The sequence below is a fragment of the Oncorhynchus kisutch genome, linkage group LG11, assembly GCF_002021735.2.
Source record: "Oncorhynchus kisutch isolate 150728-3 linkage group LG11, Okis_V2, whole genome shotgun sequence".
NCBI lineage: Eukaryota > Metazoa > Chordata > Actinopteri > Salmoniformes > Salmonidae > Oncorhynchus > Oncorhynchus kisutch.
The window spans coordinates 12,117,344-12,130,576 of NC_034184.2; the positions used below are offsets into that span (position 1 = coordinate 12,117,344).

A 13,233-nucleotide genomic window follows, 5' to 3' on the forward strand; every position below is an offset into this window, starting at 1 on the left:
TTCAGGATATGAGGGCTGCATCCCGCCAGTGACTGTTCAGGATATAACAGGGCTGCATCCCACCAGTGACTGTTCAGGATATAAGAGGGCTGCATCCCACCAGTGTCTGTACAGGATATAAGAGGGCTGTATCCCACCAGTGACTGTTCAGGATATAACAGGGCAGCATCCCACCAGTGACTGTTCAGGATATAAGAGGGCTGCATCCCACCAGTGACTGTTCAGGATATAAGAGGGCTGTATCCCACCAGTGTCTGTACAGGATATAACAGGGCTGCATCCCACCAGTGACTGTTCAGGATATAAGAGGGCTGTATCCCACCAGTGACTGTTCAGGATATAAGAGGGCTGTATCCCACCAGTGTCTGTTCAGGATATAAGAGGGCTGCATCCCACCAGTGACTGTTCAGGATGTAAGAGGGCTGCATCCCACCAGTGACTGTTCAGGATATGAGGGATGCATCCCACCAGTGACTGTTCAGGATATAACAGGGCTGCATCCCACCAATGTCTGTACAGGATATAAGAGGGCTGTATCCCACCAGTGTCTGTACAGGATATAAGAGGGCTGCATCCCACCAGTGACTGTTCAGGATATAACAGGGCTGCATCCCACCAGTGACTGTTCAGGATATAAGAGGGCTGTATCCCACCAGTGACTGTTCAGGATATAAGAGGGCTGCATCCCACCAGTGACTGTTCTCGGATATAACAGGGCTGCATCCCACCAGTGACTGTACAGGATATAACAGGGCTGTATCCCACCAGTGACTGTACAGGATATAACAGGGCTGCATCCCACCAGTGACTGTTCAGGATATAACAGGGCTGCATCCCACCAGTGTCTGTACAGGATATAAGAGGGCTGTATCCCACCAGTGTCTGTACAGGATATAAGAGGGCTGCATCCCACCAGTGACTGTTCAGGATATAACAGGGCTGCATCCCACCAGTGACTGTTCAGGATATAAGAGGGCTGTATCCCACCAGTGTCTGTACAGGATATAACAGGGCTGCATCCCACCAGTGACTGTTCAGGATATAAGAGGGCTGCATCCCACCAGTGACTGTTCAGGATATAACAGGGCTGCATCCCACCAGTGACTGTTCAGGATATAACAGGGCTGTATCCCACCAGTGACTGTTCAGGATATAAGAGGGCTGTATCCCACCAGTGACTGTTCAGGATATAACAGGGCTGCATCCCACCAGTGACTGTTCAGGATATAAGAGGGCTGTATCCCATGTGTGATCGTACAGGATATGATGAATTCCAGTAACGAGACTAACTGGTGTGCCACACTCTGGTGCTTTTGTCTTGATACTCTTGTTTTTTTTTTTTGTGCGAAGTGTTAGCATCTTTCCACTTTCTTTCTTTTTAGTACCCTAAAAAAGAGAATCTGTACACAACTTGGTTTATTGAAGGGATCAAGTCATTTTAAGACATTCCAGCAAACCAGAATGGTTACATACATGATGACTCATCTGCTGTGGGTTACTGTACAGGAAATAACAAGGACAAAAAAACGGACAAGTCTGCCACAAGGAAACGTATGAAACATTTAGGAAAGGTGACGAGGGTAGTCTGCAGATAAACTTCACAGCTTGTTACCGTCGCTTATCTCTCAGAAGGGAAAGGACTGGAGCGGAGGCATAGGAGGTACTAAGGTGGCAGGGGCTGCACTATTGAGAGTGAAAGCCGGCTCCTGTTCCCCGGTTGTATTCAGTGTTTCTTGGAGCCGGCGACACTCTGGTTTCTTAGCAGGGATGAGAAGTAGCAGTTTGTTTCCATGATCAGAGCTGGTATGTGCTGCCTGAGACCGGATGATGGCAGGTCACTCCGGCAGGTAGTAGAAGCACAGACACACAGATGTTACTGGGGAAGCAGATGTCTATGCAGAAGTAGACTAGACGCTGTTTACCTGGACCTTCACAGAGCGAGAGAGAGAAGGTCTGTTACTGAACAGGCAGTTTGGGTGAAAAGACCAACAACCCCAAAGTATGCAAGTCATAACTACTGCCTGCTAATGGAACCGTATATCCATTGAGTTTTACTCACTTGGTGATTCAGAGTAGCAAATTCATCCTCTGAAATAGTTGGCTATCGGTGCTCTCTGCTATAGAGAGAGTTAGATACTGTATTGGTCATCTACCTGCTGTAGTTAGGTAGCAGTGAGTTCAGCCTAAAGGTTGTTCTTCTTATTTACTGCTGTAACTTTGTAAAGGTCACACACCACTGTTTTTCAGGATTATGTTTCTCACACTGTTCTGGAAACATCTGCCAGCACACAGACAGGGAGTTGCTCTATTCTGGAAACATCTGCCAGCACACAGACAGGGAGCTGCTATATTCTGGAAACATCTGCCAGCACACAGACAGGGAGCTGCTATATTCTGGAAACATCTGCCAGCACACAGACAGGGAGCTGCTATATTCTGGAAACATCTGCCAGCACACAGACAGGGAGCTGCTATATTCTGGAAACATCTGCCAGCACACAGACAGGGAGCTGCTATATTCTGGAAACATCTGCCAGCACACAGACAGGGAGCTGCTCTATTCTGGAAACATCTGCCAGCACACAGACGGGGAGCTGCTCTATTCTGGAAACATCTGCCAGCACACAGACAGGGAGCTGCTATATTCTGGAAACATCTGCCAGCACACAGACAGGGAGCTGCTATATTCTGGAAACATCTGCCAGCACACAGACAGGGAGCTGCTCTATTCTGGAAACATCTGCCAGCACACAGACAGGGAGCTGCTCTATTCTGGAAACATCTGCCAGCACACAGACACTTCTTTAACAAAAGCTCAGGTCTTTGCTTTGACTTCTCAGAATTGAATATAACATTTGACACACTTTAAAATAAAATACCTCACAGTTTCATCTTTAATGCTTATGTCATTGTAAATGCCAAGGCAAGTGAATGTGTATTTAGCATGTAGCTAATGATGTGAAGAAGGGTAGTCCCACTCCCTGGTCTCACCGTTTTGTTTCCTGGTCCAGTGGATGGAGCTGTTTTGACACAGGGCCTATAGAGGCTCCTCCAGACTGCCCCCCATCACCCCCAGAAACTCTGTCTCTGGGTCTCATTCCCCAACAACACCAGCTGGCTCTCCTGGCAGCAGATGATCACATTTGTAATTGTTGGAGCACATTATTTCAGGATTATTAGGAATGATGAGAATAAGCAACATGTACACCAGAGGTGTTATGATTGAACTCAGTGGTTATTCAAACGACAAATAAAAATGGTGTAATTTAACATATAATGACAGAATGGTTCAAAATAGCTGTTGCAGACAAACTCAAGTTGTAATTATAGTGCAGTATCTTTATTAGATCACTTCAGTGGTCTGCCAGGTTATTGTCTCAGCTCTGGTCTCTCTCATTTGGCACAAAGAACATTTAGTAATTGCACCATGTACACTATTGATGAGTCCGATAGGGACCACTTAACATGCCGTTATGCCTGAGCAAACCTTCTAACAACCTGTTTCCCTCCACTCTGAAGAGCATTGTGCTGCAGAACGAAGAGATTGACCCCAGAAAGGCCCAGCATTAAGTCTATCCAGTAAATCAGACACTGAATGACCACAATCAGTGGGTGGGTCTGATGCTAAAGTCTAGTTTTATGAGATACTTGATACCATGCGAGTCACATCTCAAACGACTCCGATAACATGAGAAAAGCATGAAACACTTAGGATTTTGACATATTTATCTTTTGAGAGAGCTATTCTATGTAAGTAACTAAAGTCTATACAACCAATGAATGATTGAGTCCAGCTGCACAGTGGCCCTTCACTATGAGGTAATGACATGAGTAGCTTCATCATACACGAGCTCTTGTGAATAGATGAATTAGCCTAGGCCTAAATTAGATAACCATTATTCAATTTGATATGAGCAAGTAATCATCTCATGAAGTAAAATAACTAATGAATAGGCAGCAAGGACACAGCTGGATGTCATCATGGCCCTGTAGATTCACAGTTCCACAGCAGAAACGCACCCCATCCATTCTGTAATGACCATTGACCACACATAACCAAAAAGCATACCTCATTAAAAGTTGTCCTCTGCCAGATTGGCCCTTCCCTCGCTAACCAACCATAGTTTCTCCTCTTTCTCCAGTACAGCGAAGCCTTAACAAACCAGGGTAGCCTAGTGGTTAGAGTGTTGGACTAGTAACTGGAAGGTTACAAGTTCAAACCCCTGAGCTGACAAGGTACAAATCTGTCGTTCTGCCCCTGAACAGGCAGTTAACTGTTCCTAGGCCGTCATTGAAAATAAGAATTTGTTCTTAACTGACTTGCCTAGTTAAATAAAGGTAAAAAAAATAAAAAAGTACTCCCCAAACAGAGTGGCCATTGTGCAGGTCTGAGCCTCACTGCTGTCCCAACCTGTAAGGGGATCCAGGGGAGAGAGGGGGCTAGGAGGATCAGATGCCCTGAGGAATTCAGTCCTGGAGAGGCTCACTGCTGTCCCAACCTGTAAGGGGATCCAGGGGAGAGAGGGGGCTAGGAGGATCAGATGCCCTGAGTAATTCAGTCCTGGAGAGGCTCACTGCTGTCCCAACCTGTAAGGGGATCCAGGGGAGAGAGGGGGCTAGGAGGATCAGATGCCCTGAGGAATTCAGTCCTGGAGAGGCTCACTACACTATAAGCATGTAAAGCCCCCCTCTGGACTGGGAGAGGAGAGGGATGCCAAAATCAACACCCCTAAATCCAATAGGGTCTGGCTGGGTATGGAGAGGGAGGCAGAAGTGGCACTAAGCTATGAGTCCCTTCCTATGATCCACCCCTACTGCCACTTCACACATTAGCAGCAACAGTGTGACTCACCTCAGCTCCAATAAAACAAAAGTTGGTTTGGAGAGTGGCTGACACAGTAAGCTGTTTCTGCATACCCTTTAGTTGTTGCCATGCCAATTTAAGTCCCAAAACGGCATAGTTCCTCTGAGACTCATATGATGTGAAATCCAAAGTAGTATGTTTCATACGCTGTTATAAATTGAAAGAGTGACCATCTATACATGTTGCGTTGATTGCTGGAGGAGGGAGTGCACATTTTCAGAATCAGATCTCTCCATCTTACACAGGAAGCAAGTATCCCGGTTCTCAGTCTTGTAACATATCAAACCCTGCACAAACATGAGTCAGTTCAGTGAAGTGTTGTTGAATACTGAGAAACAGCCACACCAATAGAAAGGTCGGAGCTGGTCTCAGTTCAATAAACTTTCAACTCAGAAAAGTCTTCCTACATGTTTGACATCAAAGAGCACGGTGGACGTGTGGTTGGCCTGTGAGGTCACCAGGTTGTTGTGCTTGCCCACCAATGCTGATTGGTTGATCAGGGTTCCAGTCTGATCCGGAACTGTGATTCTAACAACCTGTAAAGACTACAGTAGAGGGATAGGTTTACTCAGTGTAAACTCACTATCAACATTGTGATTGTACAAGTGTGAGCGAATATTTTGTCCATCAACTACAGTCATGTGTGCTTCTATGCTTGATTGGGCTACAGCAACTCATAGTTTAAATGCCAGATACAAAGCACTGCGTTCTGACAGGTGAATCAGATGTGAGTTGTCTCTCCTACCTCTTCGTCCGGATGTCTGAGCCATAGATGCCCCATGACGCTGAGGGCGATGATGACAAGGAGGAGAGTGGCACCGAGGGTCACCCAGAATGCCTTGTGTGGGAACCGGTAGGACACTGCTGGACCGTTGAGGATGAGACCATTCACAACGACAGCTTATCACAATCTACATAGTCATTCTTGTCTGGGTGGGTGTCTGTTTATGGATTCAACAATATTGTTGACTTCAACAACACATTTTCTACAGTTGAAATGACCCACCTATACTCTGAGTACAGCACAAATAATATCACAACTTTGTGTTTCTATGAAAATGACCTTTCCAAGAGCAATATGTAAAAAACAAACTTGAGTCCAATAAAAAAATCCTAATTTTGCCACAGATCATTTAAAGCACCACTGAGGTACAGATGAATCCCACTCCTACCACACATTGTGAGTCCTCCAACCTGCCAGTTTCTGAGCGTTTCCAGCACCTCACCATCCTGCGTCTCGTGACTTCTCCTCTCTCACTAACTTCACCCTTCCCTCAACTACCCTTCCCCTCTCACAGAAACACACGGGTGACAGGCCAAACCCTTCAGCCGGCTACCCTCACCCCAGACAATGGAGCGAGACAAACTCACGTATGTGGACAGGCTCTGTCAGCCAGGGCAGGGTTATATGAGGAACGGTCCAGGTCGATGAAAGGTCGAGGTGACTTGAAGAGCTGTAGTGTTAATAACACCAGGGTCCAGCGCAATCCACAGGGTAGGCTTTGATTTTGGAAAAAGTATGTGTTTATTTTTTGGTTTGACTTGGGTCAAGGTGAATACTGTTGTCAAGGACAGAGGATAATAGTTTGATTATTGTATTGGCAGTACAGACAATGTGTTTAATGTATTATAGACACTGAGTTACTAAGACTTACATTTCAATAAACACACTTAACAAGACAGGTGATTATTGTGCAAACCCATAACCTTCAAATCGAATGGGAACAAATAAAATGTAGTTATATCTTAACATTTACAATCAGGATACAATATGAGAGTATAAGCCAGTTTTTAAGTATACACCCTCCGATGAATGGGTAATGTAAACTGGAATAAACAACTCAGCATTGGTACAGGGAACATGACAGTGGACAACATTAGATATATCATTCCTGATTCATTGTCAGTGCAGTCCAGTATTCTGTATTTCTGCATAGCTCTCTGCCTTAGATCAATATTTAGTGACATGTGATTGCAAATGTTAGCACACAGATGAGGGAGTGCATCCACATTTCCCATGACTGTGCTTGAGATCATTGCTACAGAGGGATATTGAGCAAAGGTACAGGCCTTGCCCTTTTCCCTCTTCACACAGCACAGACCTCTGCCATTTCCCGAACAACTCATTTGAAAAAATGTTTTATCAACACTGGAAATCAGGAGTGGCTAACTCGCCCTGGAGAACTAATGGATGTGTAGGGCAGGTTTTTGTTCCAGCCTTGCGATTTGTTTCCTTTTTTTTGCTGCTGAATCTATGCGGTATAATGCAGCAGGGCTGGAACAAAGGCTTGCACACCCAGTAGCGCTCCAGGAAGAGTCAGCTACATCTGCTGTAAATCTTGAATATATATTCAGAATATCTATAGCACACTGTAGTTAAAATAACTTGAATCTATACTGAACAAAAATATAAACGCAACATGCAACAATTTCAAATATTTTACTGAGTTCATAAGGAAATCAGTTAATTTAAATAAATAAATTAGGCCCTAATCTATGGATTTCACATGACTGATATGTATCTTTTATTTATTTTTTATTCAACTAAGCAAGTCAGTTAAGAGCAAATTCTTATTTACAATGACGGCCTTGGAACAGTGGGTTAAATGCCTTGTTCAGGGGCAGAACGACAGATTTTTACCTTGTCAGCCCTGGGATTCAATCTAGCAACCTTTCGGTTACTGGCCCAACGCTCTAACCACTAGGCTACCTGCCGCCCCATCTGTTAGTTACAGATACCTTAAAAACTAACCAGTCAGTATCTGGTGTGACCACGATTTGTCTCATGCAGTGAGACACATCTCCTTCAAATAGAGTTGATCAGGCTGTTGATTGTGGCCTGTGGAATGTTGTCCCACTCCTCTTTAATGGCTGTGCGAAGTTGCTGGATATTGGCGGGAAATGGAACACACTGTCGTACACGTCGATCCAGAGCATCCCAAACATGCTCAATGGGTGACATGTCTGGTGAGTATGCAGACCATTGAAGAACTGGGACATTTTCAGAATATTAAATTATTTTGCATCAGCTCTGGTGGACATACCAGACATTTGTGGCATTGTGTGACAAAACGGTACATTTTAGAGTGGCCTTTTATTGTCCCCAGCACAAGGTGCCACTGTGTAATGATCATGCTCTTTAATCAGCTTCTTGATATACCACACCTGTCCGGTGGATGGATTATCTTGACAAAGGAAAAATGCTCACTAACAGGGATGTAAACAAATTTGTGCACATTTTTAGAGAATTAAGTTTTGTGCATCTGGAAAATATCTGTGATCTTTCATAACAGCTCATGAAACTTAGGACTTACACTTTACATGTTGCATTTATATTTTTGTTCAGTGTAATTTTGAGTCACTTCCACAAACATTAGTTAATGATAACCAATAATGGTGAGGTAAATGTAAGAACAAGAATACACCTGATGGTAAATTTTGTCACTACTACAGTTTGGCGTGATGGTAACATTCTTAAATGTTTGATTAGACGACCAGTGTTGGAATCGCAGCCTGCAACATGTAACGTCATAAATAAATTGAGATTTCGTTTTGATGGTGGATTAAAGTACAGATTTGTATACATATAACGCAAAATGTACGAGAACAATCTCCCCCGACAAAAATATGACATTCAATTAAAACGAGTACTATTTCATGTGATCTTGCAATTGAAAGTTAAGCGAAGCGTTTCCTGAACTTCGAGCATTACATCAAGTCCATACTGTAACACATTTACGCACCGGTTTAAAGTGGCAGGAACGTCCATGGGGTCGTCACTAGTTAACCCAGCCACACAATCATAATTTTGGCTAACCCCAGCCCATTTCTACAATTTCACATCTGATTTATGCATCCTTGCTTCCTCTAATACAACGATAGGCTTACACCATCTGTAATGCATTCATCCCAAGGGACAGACACCAGCCTGGGAAAAAGTGTCAAGAGAAGCTTTATTGACATTTAGAAATTCCCCAAAACACATACACTACAACAATATATTTAGAAATAATAATAATACATACATACATTCAGTAGTGTAGTAGACCTATTTCAGCCTCTGTCAAACTCAATTGTCTTTTTTCTGCACACAACGAAGAAGGAAAAATACACTATATATACACAAAACTATGTGGACACCCCTTCAAAATAGTGGATTGGGTATTTCAGCCACACCTGTTGCTGATAGGTGTATAAAATCAAGCACACAGCCATGCAATATCCATAGACAAACATTGTCAGTAGAAGGGCCTTACTGAAGAGCTCAGTGACTTTCAACATGGCACCGTCATAGGATGCCACCTTTTCAACAAGTCAGTTCGTCACATTTCTGCCCTGCTAGAGCTGCCCGTCAACTGCAAGTAGTAGGCCACACAAACTCACAGAACGGGACCGCCAAGTGCTGAAGCAAGTATCACATAAAAATAGTCTGTCCTCAGTTGCAACACTCACTTCCAAGTTCCAAAATAGCTCTGAAAGCTACGTCAGCACAATAACTGCTTGTCGGGAGCTTCATGAAATGGGTTTCCATGGCCAAGCAGCTGCACACAAGCCTAAGATCACCATGCACAAAGCCAAGTGTTGGCTGGAGTGGTGTAACGCTCACCGCCATTGGACTCTGGAGCAGTGGAAACATGTTCTCTGGAGTGATGAATTGAGGTCCATACAGAAATGGTTTGTTGAGATTGGTGTGGCAGAACTTCACTGGCCTGCACAGAGCCCTGACCTCAACCCCATTGAACACCTTTGGAATGAGTTGGAATGCCGAATGAGTTGGAATGCGAGCCAGACCTAATCGCCCAACATTAGTGACGTCACTAATGCTCTTGTGGCTGAATGGAAGCAAGTCCCGGCAGCAATGTTCCAACATCTAGTGGAAAGCCTTCCCAGAAGAGTGGAGGCTGTTATAGCAGCAAAGGGGGGACCAACTCCATATTAATTCCTATGATTTTGGAATGAGATGTTTGACGAGCATGTGTCCACATACACTACATGACCAAAAGTACCCCAGGTTTCTAAGCACCCCGTTACTATAGAACCACCTTTTGGACTGGTCAGAGGCTGGGGGACCACAGAAGTGGTCAGGTGAGGGGTGGCAGTGCTGGCAGACATTCCTTCGTCCCTTGTACCACTCGTTGGAGGTCTGGTTGACCAGAGCTAGGAAGGTGTAGAACATGGCATAGCCCGCCAAGAGCTTGAACACGACAACCAGGAAACCCAGCAAGAAGACGATCCTAAGGAAAATCAGGAACAGGTGCTGGGGAGAGACAGAGGAAATATAGTGCATTCGGAAAGTATTCAGACCCCTTGACTTTTTACACAATTTGTTACGTTACAGCCTTATTCTAAAATTGATTAAATATTTTTTTCCATCATCAATCTACACACAATACCCCATAATGACAAAGCAAAAACAGGTTTAGACATTTTTGCAAATGTATAATTTTTGTATTTTTTTATATCACATTAGGAAAGTATTCAGACCCTTTACTCAGTACTTTGTTGAAGTACCATTGGCAGCGATTACAGCCTGGAGTCTTCTTCGGTATGACGCTACAAGCTTAGCACACCTGTATTTGGGGAGTTTCTCCCATTCTTCTCTGCAGATCCTCTCAAGCTATGTCAGGTTGGATGAGGAGATTTGCTGCACAGCTATTTCCAGGTCTCTCCTGAGACGTTAGATTGGGTTCAAGTCCGAGTTCTAGCTGGGCCACTCAAGGACAGTTAGAGACTTGTTCTGAAACCACACCTGCATTGTCTTGGCTGTGTGCTTAGGGTCGTTGTCCTGTTGGAAGGTGAACCTTCACCCCAGTCTGAGGTCCTGAGCGCTCTGGAGCAGGTTTTCATAAAGGATCTCTGTACTTTGCTCCGTTCATCTTTCCCTCTATCCTGACTAGTCTCCCAGTCGCTGCCGCTGAAAAACATCCCTTGCTGCCACCACCATACTTCACCGTAGGGATGGTGCCAGGTTTCCTTCAGACACTTGACGCTTGGCATTCGGGCCAAATAATCTTGTTTCTCATGGTCTGAGAGTCCTTTAGGTGTCTTTTGGCAAACTCCAAGTGGGCTGCCATGTGCCTTTTACTGAGGAGTGGCTTCCGTCTGGCCACTTTTCCATAAAGGCCTGTTTGAGATGCAGAGATGGTTGTTCTTCTGGAACGTTCTCCCATCTCCACAGAGGAACTCTGTCAGAGTGACCATCGGAGTCTTGGTCACCCCCCTGACCAAGGCCCTTCTCCCCCGATTGCTCAGTTTGGCCGGGCGGCCAGCTCTATGAAGCGTCTTGGTGGTTAAAAACTTCATTAAGATTGATGGAAGCCACTGTGTTCTTAGGGACCTTCTATGCTACAGACATGTTTTGGTACCCTTCCCCAGATTTGTGCCTTCGACACAATCCTGTCTCTGAGCACTACAGACAATTCCTTCAACCTCATGGCTAGGTTTTTGGTCTTACTTACACTGTCAACTGAGAGACCTTATACAGACAGGTGTATGCTTTTCCAAATCAAAACCAAACAATTACATTTACCACAGGAGGTCTCCAATCAAGTTGTAGAAACATCAATGGAAACAGGATGCACCAGAGCTCAATTTCAAGTCTCATAGCAAAGGGGCTGTATACTTATGTAAATAAGGTATTTCAGTTTTTTATTTTTAATACATTTGCAAACATTTCTAAAAACCTTTTTTCACTTCGTCTTTAAGGGGTATTGTGTGTAGATTGATGAGGGGAAAAAACTATTTAATCCATTTTAGAATAAGGCTGTAACCTAACAAAATGTGGAAAAAGTCAAGGGGTCTGAATACTTTCCGAATGCACTGTATATATGTGGGAAGTGCGTTTAACTTAGGATATAAAACTGAATAAAAATAATTTGTATTCTATCTGTAAGCCGTACCAAAGTGTGTGGGGGTTTCTGTGGCACGTTAATGGAACTAGAAAGGATTTCATTCATGACATTTTAAAATCAGACTTGCTGTGGAAATACTGAGAGCAGGAAAGCATGGAAACATCAGGCACCAACATCCTTGTGTGCATGCGTATCTGTATATCCAGTCTTTTACCTGTATGACAAAGAGCATCCCTGCCTGCCGTTACTGCCCATCATCATCTACATAACGGCCTCGTAGGATGCCTGACCGCACCACAGCGTGCAGGAACATGTTCTCCGTCAGTAGTACCATGTCTGCTGTCATGATACACACAGCAGGTAGAGAACTATTCTGAGCTCTGATGCAGTTGTTGACCCAGAGACAGTGGTGGTCACACACCTGTTGCAGACTCTTGGACAACACAAAGGGAAAACATTGGATATTCAATACAGTTTGAAGACAATAATAGTGGCAGTTATACATGATCTTGTAACAATCTTAATATGTTTTATGCTGTTCTGAGAAGTGTAGTTTAGACTGTACTATGCCTATAGTAGACATTCAGAGGTACAGTATTCAGCCTTAGATCTGTGACTAAAAGCTGAAGGACCAACCTGTACTACGTACTACAGTGTTTTGAGAAAATGTGACCAGCTGACAGGGTGGACAGCAGACTCCAGGGTGGAACATCCTCTTGTCACATGGGTATGCCTGGAGCTGGCCTGCATGTCGCTTCTTTGTTACTGTAGCTACAGAGAAAGAGAGTTCTTCATTTAATTCATGGTGGGATTGTATTGCACATTACAATGTGCACATCAACACGACCACCACATAGATAGCAAATAGTGTGAGGAAATATATTTGTTAACCTGTCTGAGTTGGAAAGATGTCAGGAACATCATGTAGGAAACTTAGCGTAGCTACCTGGCTGTCAAGCACTGACTGACTACAAATACAGTAACTAGCTAGATATGCTAACTTATAATTTAGTCTCCTTACATTATGAGATAATAGCTTAGCATAACAATAATCATTACAAATTTACCTAGGCTAATGTAATTGTAAAGGGTGCAGGTTAGCAACATCAGGATGCTTCCTTCCACATTTCACTGACATAGCTAGCTAGCCTAGCTGAGAGTAAGTTAGCTACTTATCGTAACATGACTTAATTGAGCCATGTTGTTACTTACCTTATTTGTGGGATGTACAATTCATAATTTAAATGTGTGCCTTAACTAGTGCTGCAGTAAACTCCACTCACTTCTGTTGACCATTCTCATGCACGGTGTGGGTGGCGGTGTGGGTGGTTTCACTTCTGTTGACCATTCTCATGCACGATGTGGGTGGTTTCACTTCTGTTGACCATTCTCATGCACGGTGTGGGTGGCGGTGTGGGTGGTTTCACTTCTGTTGACCATTCTCATGCACGGTGTGGGTGGCTTCACCTCTGTTGACCATTCTCATGCACGGTGTGGGTGGCTTCACCTCTGTTGACC

At 44.1% G+C, this 13,233-nt stretch overlaps 2 pseudogenes; both read right to left on the reverse strand.

The window, feature by feature from the left end:
• Window positions 1-1,407: 1,407 nt before the first annotated feature.
• Window positions 1,408-5,765, reverse strand: LOC109898939 (BRICHOS domain-containing protein 5-like; annotated as a pseudogene).
• Window positions 5,766-8,933: 3,168 nt separating this feature from the next.
• LOC109898938 (probable palmitoyltransferase ZDHHC4) lies at window positions 8,934-13,011 on the reverse strand (annotated as a pseudogene).
• Between the last annotated feature and the right edge of the window lie 222 nt (window positions 13,012-13,233).